Source organism: Elephantulus edwardii, unplaced genomic scaffold (assembly GCF_000299155.1).
Source record: "Elephantulus edwardii isolate Elephantulus edwardi_28Jun2011 unplaced genomic scaffold, EleEdw1.0 scaffold00120, whole genome shotgun sequence".
NCBI lineage: Eukaryota > Metazoa > Chordata > Mammalia > Macroscelidea > Macroscelididae > Elephantulus > Elephantulus edwardii.
In genome coordinates, this window is record NW_006399870.1 from 5,273,775 (window position 1) to 5,282,809 (window position 9,035).

A 9,035-nucleotide genomic window follows, 5' to 3' on the forward strand; every position below is an offset into this window, starting at 1 on the left:
TGGGGTAATTGGGATGGGAGTGTCAGAGACAGTGCGATTGGCACAGGACAGAGCAGAGTTTAGGGCTGTTGTACATAGGGTCGCTGTAAGTTGCAGGCGACTCGACGGCACATAACAATAAGAACAACAACATGTTTGTCTGGTCCCTCTGTTGCATTCTTTATTTAGAATGAGATACCAACATCTGGTGGAGAAGTTAGGGATTTTCAAATTAATAGTATAATGAGAAGCATTAATTATGTTTATTAAACTTCCTATTTTGTTCCCCTTTTCTTTTGATCTCTTTTTTCAGAAAAGAAATTAACACCTGGGTAGCCTTGACCTTTCATTTCACTGTAGATGGAGAAGTGCCTTTCTTTTCCCAATTTTCTTCTTTATCTGGTTTTTCTAACCAAAATTAGAGGAAAGAGAATATGTTCTTTTGCCCTATCATCATGTGAAAGGAAGACAGATATTTCTTCATCAGCACCAGCATTGGAGTGTTCACATGGTAGTAACTTAAGGCAGGAAAGAATAATGTGTTAGAGATCTAGGAAAGAATGAACTAATATATATTTTAGGCAAACTAGTGAGTTCTGGTGACCTAGTGGCAAGAAGCTACACTGCAATGACCAAAACCCCATGTCTTGAGGCCACCAGCTGCTCTGCAGGAGAAGGATTAACAGTGTCCTACTGTGCAATTAACTGCTTCTGAAAACTCACCAGAGAGTCAGCTATGTGTCAGTTCTGACTCCACGGTATGCATCAGCAACAGCGAGGACCAGGACTGTGATCTATTATTCGCTTATGCTTATTCAATATTTTTATAGCAAATACTTTTTTATATACATATTAATTTCACCTGATGAGCTGCACACTATCAGATTGACTACATATGTAGGAAGAATTCCTAGAGAAGCTCAGTATCAGCAGTCAAAACCAGGTCAAGTGTGGAGTTTATCTTTCAATATGGCTTTCCTGGCTGCTGAACTTTACTCTGCCATTGGGGTTGGTTGGGATATTCAACTAGGTCATGTTAACTATCCACAGGGGGATCGGATATCTCACCATTCCACAATAAACTGAGCAGCTCCAGCAGCAATTAGACTTTTTCCATCAGTGAAGAAGAAGAAGAAGAGGAAGAAGAGGAAGAAGAAGAAGAAGAAGAAGAAGAAGAAGAAGAAGAAGAAGAAGAAGAAGAAGAAGAAGAAGAAGAAGAAGAAGAAGAAGAAGAAGAAGAAGAAGAAGCAGCAGCAGCAAGGGAATGTAGAATGTCCCCTAGGACCATACCTGCTTTCTCCAGTTGCGCCTAGAACAATACGAGCCATAGACAAAGAAGACCTGAGAACCCTGATATGAGATGAAGTTGGCTGTTACCCAACCAATAGACAGAACCAGAGCTAAACTAAGAGCCTTCTAGACTGTGGAGCATCTTCTAAATCAAACTACCTTCCCCTCTCCATTCTGCAAGGAAGTGCCTCCTGTACTGAAATGGTGTTCTAGAGAAGGTACATCTGCATCCAAATGATGCTTCCTGTGCCACTGGTTTCAGGATCCCACCCACTTCACTAGCACCATGTATGCTTTTGTGAAGACTCTGAGGCATTATGGCATCAGGACCTTGTGGAACTGCCTCCCAGCCCTCCCTGCTGGTGGTGACTGTGTCAGCCACTGCTATTTACTTGACTGCCTATGAGCAACTCAAAACCTTCCTGTATAGTCAAAACTTTACCTCTGACCTCCATGCATCCATGGTGGCTGGTGTTCTGGCCCATCTGGGCATAGTGACCATGATCAGCCCTCTGGAGCTGGTTTGAATGAAACTGCTGGCTCTTCATGTTGTACCATGAGCTGGGCATCTCTGTGCAGGCTTAGGGATGCTGGCACTCTCTGTGGCTGGGCTGAGAGACCACTGCCTTTTGGGATGTACCCTTCTCAGCTCTGTATTGGTTCAACAATGAGCTGGTGAAGAGACTGCCCTGTGGGTTCAGGCCAAAGGATATATGTAGGCATCAGCTTTGTGGCAACATCTCAAGGATGGTGGCAGCTAGCCTGACTCTGTCCTTTGATGTGGTGAAGACTCAGTCACAGGTCCAGCTGGGAGCAATGGAGGCTATGAGAGTGAGGTCCTCACATGTAGACTCTACCTACCAGCTGCTGCAGAGAAACCAAACTGAGTTGATAACCAAAAGTCTTTGTGGTCTTCCTCCAGAAGATAATCAAACACTCCCCCTTCCATGCAATCATTATCAGAGCTTATAAGTTTTGCAAAATCTTATTCCAGAAGCTCAGCCAGGAACAGCCACAGGGTCTTGAAAGAAGTTAGGTGAAACAACCATTTGCTTAATAGATGGGATTTTAGCAGGAGACTGAGCCAAGTACCTTTTCCTCAGCACTGACAGGTGGGGCACTGCATCCCTTCCCCACCCTGGGTCCTCAGTGTCCCCCTCAGACGTGGATTTAGTGCTGCTTCTGATTTCTGAATTCAAAAATCATCATTATCCTACTCCCACTCCCCAAGTTTAAGATCAAATTTGCTGTCCTACTTTCACATTTCCTTGTTGGTGTTTTTCGTTTGTTAGTTTTGGTTGTTGTTATTCTTGTAACTAGACCTATCCCTAGGAACTAAATACTCTTGCTGGGCCTTCCTCAGTCTCCCCTACTTTCATTAATTCCTTAAGTATAAAGATTAAAAAATAAAAGGTTATTTAACAGAATGTGGAAATTATCAAATACCATCATTAATATCACATGCAAGCAAAATGCAGCTGAAGATAATTCAAAAATGCCCAGAACAATACATTGACAGAGAACTGATAGAAGTTCAGTGTGGATTTAGAAGCAGTTGTGGCACCAAGGATATCATTGCTGATTTCAGAAAAATCTGTCTTGAAAGCAGAGAATTCCAGAAAAATGCATATTTGTGTTTTATTGACTATTCAAAGGCAATGTGACTATGTGGATCATAACAAACTGACTAATTTTGGAAGAAAGGGAATTCTGGAATGCCTAATTATGTTTATATGAAATGTATACTCATGCTAAAGATTTGTCGTCCAAATAAAGCAAGAGGACACTGCATGGTTTAAAATAAAAAAAGACTTTCTTATAGAAGCGAAACTTTATAAAGAAAAGCATGGCATCAGGGCTGAAAGAAGACTTGTCCATCAGCAATCTGCATTATGAAGACGACACACATTGTTTGCTGAAAGCAAAGAGGACCTGAGGTGCTTGCTGCAGAGGATCAAGGACTGCAGACTTCAATATTGATTATGTAAATAAAATTGGCCCACTGAGCCATTCAGCAACATCATGATAGTTGGAAAAAGAGTGAAATTGCCAACAATTCCATCTTGGAATTGTTAACACCCTTGGTATCAGCAATGAGGAGACTGGAAGATGTGTAGCATTTGGGAAAGTATGCTTTCAGGGATCTTTCCAAAGTTCTGATGTCAGTTTGAAGATTAAAGGGCACCTGATCCAAACCAAGACTTTCCATTAACCTGCTAGACGACAGAGATATGGACAATGAATAATGATGAAAGGAGAATAGCAGCATTTGAGTTGTGGTGTTGGAGAAGAGTGCTGAATATTCCACACACTACCAAATGAACAAGCAGGGATGCCTTGGAGGAAGTGCTCCTTGGAGAATGTTTATTGCAGGCAAAGATGGTGACGGTTCTACTCACATATTTTGTTCTTGTTAGGAGAGGCTCTTCCTTGGAAAGTGACATCATGCTTGAAGAGGTCAGCAGAGAGGAAACCTTCAGTGAGATGAATTGATAGTGTCTGCTACAATGGGCTCAAATGTGTTGGATATAATGATGGCACATGATAGGCCAGTATATAGATTTGTTTGTAGGGTCACTATAAGCCTACTTGACAGCACTTAACAACAACAACATACATGGAAATATCAAGTTAACACAAAAACAGATACAATAAGAAGGTATAATTTTAGGTTTGCATTTATCTTACCTAGGGGAATGAATTTCTATAGCTCTTACTAGAATGTTTTTTTTTAAATAGCTTCTTATCCCAGAAACTTGAGAGTCTTGGTTTCAGAGAACTATTTCTCCTTTAGCCAGTATGTTCACCCTCAAGAGTGTTAACTGAGAAGGGGACAAAACCTGTTTTTTAAGGCTTTAATAGGTAGAAAACATGGCTATTGACTTTGGAAGTAGCTCATTGCTGACTCTCCATTAGATGTCAATGGCTGTAAATTGTACAGAAAGAGATTTCTGAGCTTACTTCTTATGTTTTTCATGCATTTGAATGAATAGAGAGGCACTGTCTCTGGATTAGCAAAACAACTTTGTATGAACTAAACCATCAACATTATTTGGATCTAGTAAAAAATGCAAATCCTTCATTTCACCTAGATTTATTGAATCAGAATTTTCATTTTGATAAGAACCAGAGTGTTCTGCATGTACATTTAAATCTGAGAAGTACTACTGTTGAGAATTCTTAACTACACTTCACATACATCTGAGTGAATTTTTTGAGGTATATGTGTTCTATTCTCGTGACTTACTTTAATTCTTTATACTGTGTTTCATTGACTGGGCAAAGGCATTTGACTCTGTGGATCACAACAAACTGTGGCTAATACTGAGAAGAATGGAAATCTTGGAACACTGTATTTGGACCAGGAGGCAATAGTCAGAAAAGAGCAAGGAGACAGTGTATGGTTCAAAATTGGGAGGGGTGTATGCCAAGGATGTGTTCTATCTCCAAATCTTTTCAATCCATGTGTAGAACAGATCATCTGGGAGCTGGGATCTATGAGGAGGAATGTGGCATCAGGATTAAAGAAAGACTCATCAACAACCTGTGGTATGCAAGGGTCACAACCTTGCTTGCTGATACTGAGGAGGACCTGAAGAGCTTGCTGCAGAAGATCAAGGACTGCAGCCTTCAATATGGGTTGAAGCTCAACATAAAAAAAATAAAAATTCTTACCACTGGACTGATTGGCAGCGTCATGATAGACGGTGAAGATACTGAGATTGTTAACAGCTTTAGTTTGCTTGGCTCCACAATCAGCACTCCTGGTATCAGCACAACCAGGAAATCAAAAGATGAATTGCATTAAGAAACTCTACTGTCAAGGACCTTTCCAGAGTACTGAAGAGAAACAATGTCAGTCTGAACACTATGGTGCACCTGATCCAGCCATGGTCTTAATAATTACTATGCATTAGAACGCTGAACAATGACTGGGGATGATAGAAGAAGAATTGATGCCTTTGAGCTGTGATGCTGGAGAAGAGTATTGAATATACCATGAACTGCAAGGAGCACAAACAGGTTCATTGTAGAGAGAGTAAAATCAGGCTTCTTAGAGGCAAGGATTCTGAAGCATCATCTGACATTCTTTGGGCACGTTGCAAGGAGTGCCAGTCCTTGGAGAGGGACGTCATACTCGGAAGAGTGAAGGAACAGCACAGTAGAGGAAGACCCTTGATGAGATGGATCAATTCAGTGATTGTGGGAATGGGGAGAGATGTGTCAGAAACAATAAGGTTGGCATGAAATAGAACAGGGTTCAGAGCTGCTGTAACATAGAATCTCTATGAGTCACAAATGACTGGATAACATATGACAACAACAACCACCACCACCCATCTGATACTTGTTGTGGTTATGTGCCATTATGTCGCTTGCGACTCATAGTGACCCTATGTAAAACAGCTCTAAACACTGCTGTGTCCTGTGCCAATCACACTGTCTCCGACACACCCACCCTGATTACCCCAGTCACTGAAACAGTCCACCTCATAGAGGGTCTTTCCATCCTGCACTGTCCCTACACCCTCCCAAGCATGATGTCCATCTCCATGGACTGGTTCCTCCTTACAACATGTCCAAAGTATCTCAGATAAAGCCTCAGATTCTTTGCCTCCAAGTAGCTGCCCGTTTTAACCCTCACCAGGATGAATCTAGTTTTTAGCAATCCGTAGTACTCCCAATACTCTACCCCAGCACCACAGCTTAAAGGCATCAATTCTTCTATCCTTCCTAACCATTGTCCAACTCTCTGATGAATAACAAGTGATTGTAAAGACCATGACCTGTATCCGACACATCTGTCTCCAGAGTGACACAATTGCTCTTCAGTACACTGGAGAGGTCCCTAATAGCAGACATTTCCATGGCAATATGTCTTTTAATTTCCTGGATACTGGTGCCAAGAGTGTTGACTGTGGAGCCAAGCAAACTAAAGCTGTGAACAATCTCAATCTCTTCACCATCCATCCTGATGCTGCCAATTGGTCCAGTGGTGAGAAGCTTTGTCTTCTTGATATTAAGCCTCAATCCATATTGAAGGCTGCAGTCCTTGACCTTCTGCAGCAAGTTCTTCAGGTCCTCCTCAGGTTCAGGAAGCAGGGTTGTGTCATATGCATAATGCAGATTGTTGCTAGATCTTCCACCAATCTTGACCCCACATTTCTCCTCATAGAGCCCAGCCTCCTGGATAACCTGTTCTGCATACAGGTTGAAAAAGTACGGAGATAGGACACATCCCTGGCGTACACCCTTCCCAATTTTGAACCATGCAGTGTTTCCTTGCTCTGTTCTGAAGACTGATACTTACACAGGAAAATCATATTCGTATTTGAATTGAAGAACTTCTAAAGACTTATTTTCTCAAATCTATTTTTAATATAGTAAAATCTTTATAAACTTTCCCTACCTTTGTACTTCTGTCTACATTACACTACTCCTCCAAGAATGCTGACATTCAGGTCACCCATTATTCTTTTGAGGTCAGTCACTGAGTGACCACATGGAAATGATAACATCTTGGCTAATGCTTTAATCCACTATTGCCAATTAAGCATTAAGCCATTGTTACCAATTAAGCTATTAATGTTAATTAGTACATTGATTTTCTATCAGAGAACAGGACTTGTCATGTTTGCATCCTCATTACTTAAAATGTTGCCTGAGAAATATCAATGTAATAGATATTCTGAAAAAGGATTTGGGGTAGTTTTGATTGGCCCAATGAATACATACTGAACTGTACTGGTTCTAACTCTAAGAATAAGTCTAGATACTAATTAATGTAGTGTAGGGAATCTTTCTAAAAAGACATCTGAGAATGGAGTCCCAGACAACAAGGGAAAACAAGATGGAGCTATAACTTCGTGCCTGTAAATAACAGACAGATACATATATATACACACATACACACACAGAGAACACTGATGTCTGCTCCACTATGTGCATCTATAAGCAACATTAAAAGATACACTTTTACTGGACTGTTACTCCTTGCCTTTTTTATAACATGTGTGACTTTAGAACTTGAATTTGTGCTGAGGTTTATCAATTAAAATTTAGAACTAAAATTATCAAATTTAGGAAATATTGACATACCCCAAAATGGAATACCTACATTTAGATATTTTTTGCTCTTTTTCTTAATGGGTTGTGTTATGGTTTGGTGAAGTTACTATACCTCTTTCGTCTTCTATTTCATCATCCTTTAAGTGCAGATAACAGTAAGATAAACAACCTTGGAGTTGCTGTAAGGTGAAATGAACAAACATGTTTTAAATAGTACCTATCACATAATAATGATGACTAAAGGTATGCTTGATTCAGATCTTGATCTTTTCAATTATTCACTATGCTGCTGACAGCTGGACAATGGAGAAGGATGACAGAACAAAAATTAATCCCTTTGAGTTGCGGTGTAGGAGAAGAGAATGATCACATGGACCAAGAAGAAGAAGAAAGGTCTTGAAGGAGGTGCAGCCAGCTTGTTCCTTGGAGGCAAAGATGGCAAAGCTTTATCATGTATACTCTGGGTATGTTGATAAGAGAGTCTAATCCTTAGAGAAGGGCATCATATTTGAAAAGGTGGAGGAGTGGAGAAGGAGAAGATTCTCAACCAGGCGACTTCACTTCTAGTAGCAGTGGGCTTTTGTGTGTCAGAGATTGAGACTGGCACATGATAGGACAAGGTTCATGTTTGTTGTTTATAGGATCACTGTGAGTCATAACTCGATGGTACCTAACAACAACAATCATATAATAAGTGTTGTTGTTGTTATGTGCCATCAAGTCACCTGTGTGACTTTATAGTGACCCTAGGTGAAATAGATCTGACCCCTGCACTATCCTGAGCCCCTCTCACTGACTCCAACACATGTATTCGCATTACCCCAATTACTATGTCAATCCATCTTATTTGACACCTTGCTCTCCTGTGTTGTTCCTCCACCCTTCCAAGCATGATATCTCTTCTCCAAGAACTTTTCCCTCTTGGCTACATGCCCCAAGTGAACACAGAGCTTCAAAATCTTTGCCTCAAAGGAGAAATTTGGTTTCACCTTCTCTAATACAGACCTGTTTGTTCTCTTAGCAGTCTGTGGTATGAGATTTGGTTAGGCATCAAAATTAGCTATATTAATCAATTGTAATTAATGTTACAGAACAAATGTCTACAAATTATTACATACAAATGCAATATTACTTGTAAACTTTCAGTTAAATAAAATTTAAAATATAAAAATAATATAATCACACACTTTGTAGCCTCAGACTATCACAGACCATTTCATGACTTATCAGTATCATCTTAAGATTTCTGATTCCTTCATCATGTCTGATAGACTTGTTGGTTTCTGAACCCCAGATGTTATATTTATTCTTTTTATCCACATAATTTTCTGAACAACCTTCAATTTTATAGGTGAATGGAAGATCTGTTGGTGATAGATGGGCAATTGTCTCCTGTGTGATTTACTGGTTCTGGAAACCTACCGGAGGGTCAGCCATGAATCTGTTCTGACAATAACAATTACAATGGAATATCTGTACTGCCTTGTAAGAAAGAAATGTTGAAAACTAAAGTATTTAACTTTATTTTCATTATCATGTGATTGTTAAATATTCTTTGTAAAGAAATGACATGACAACAAACTACTACACCAAGAACAAAATGGGTCGACATATGATTAGGTTTCTTCCATATTGGATAAGCAGAACTACTCTGCATTCAAACACATATCTTGTTTTGGGGAAAACCAGGTTCTCAT

General features: G+C 40.0%; 1 pseudogene; it reads left to right on the forward strand.

Annotated features, from left to right (window-relative positions):
* Nucleotides 1–2,305, forward strand: part of LOC102855241 — a 145,371-nt pseudogene extending 143,066 nt beyond the window's left edge.
* Nucleotides 2,306–9,035: the final 6,730 nt, after the last annotated feature.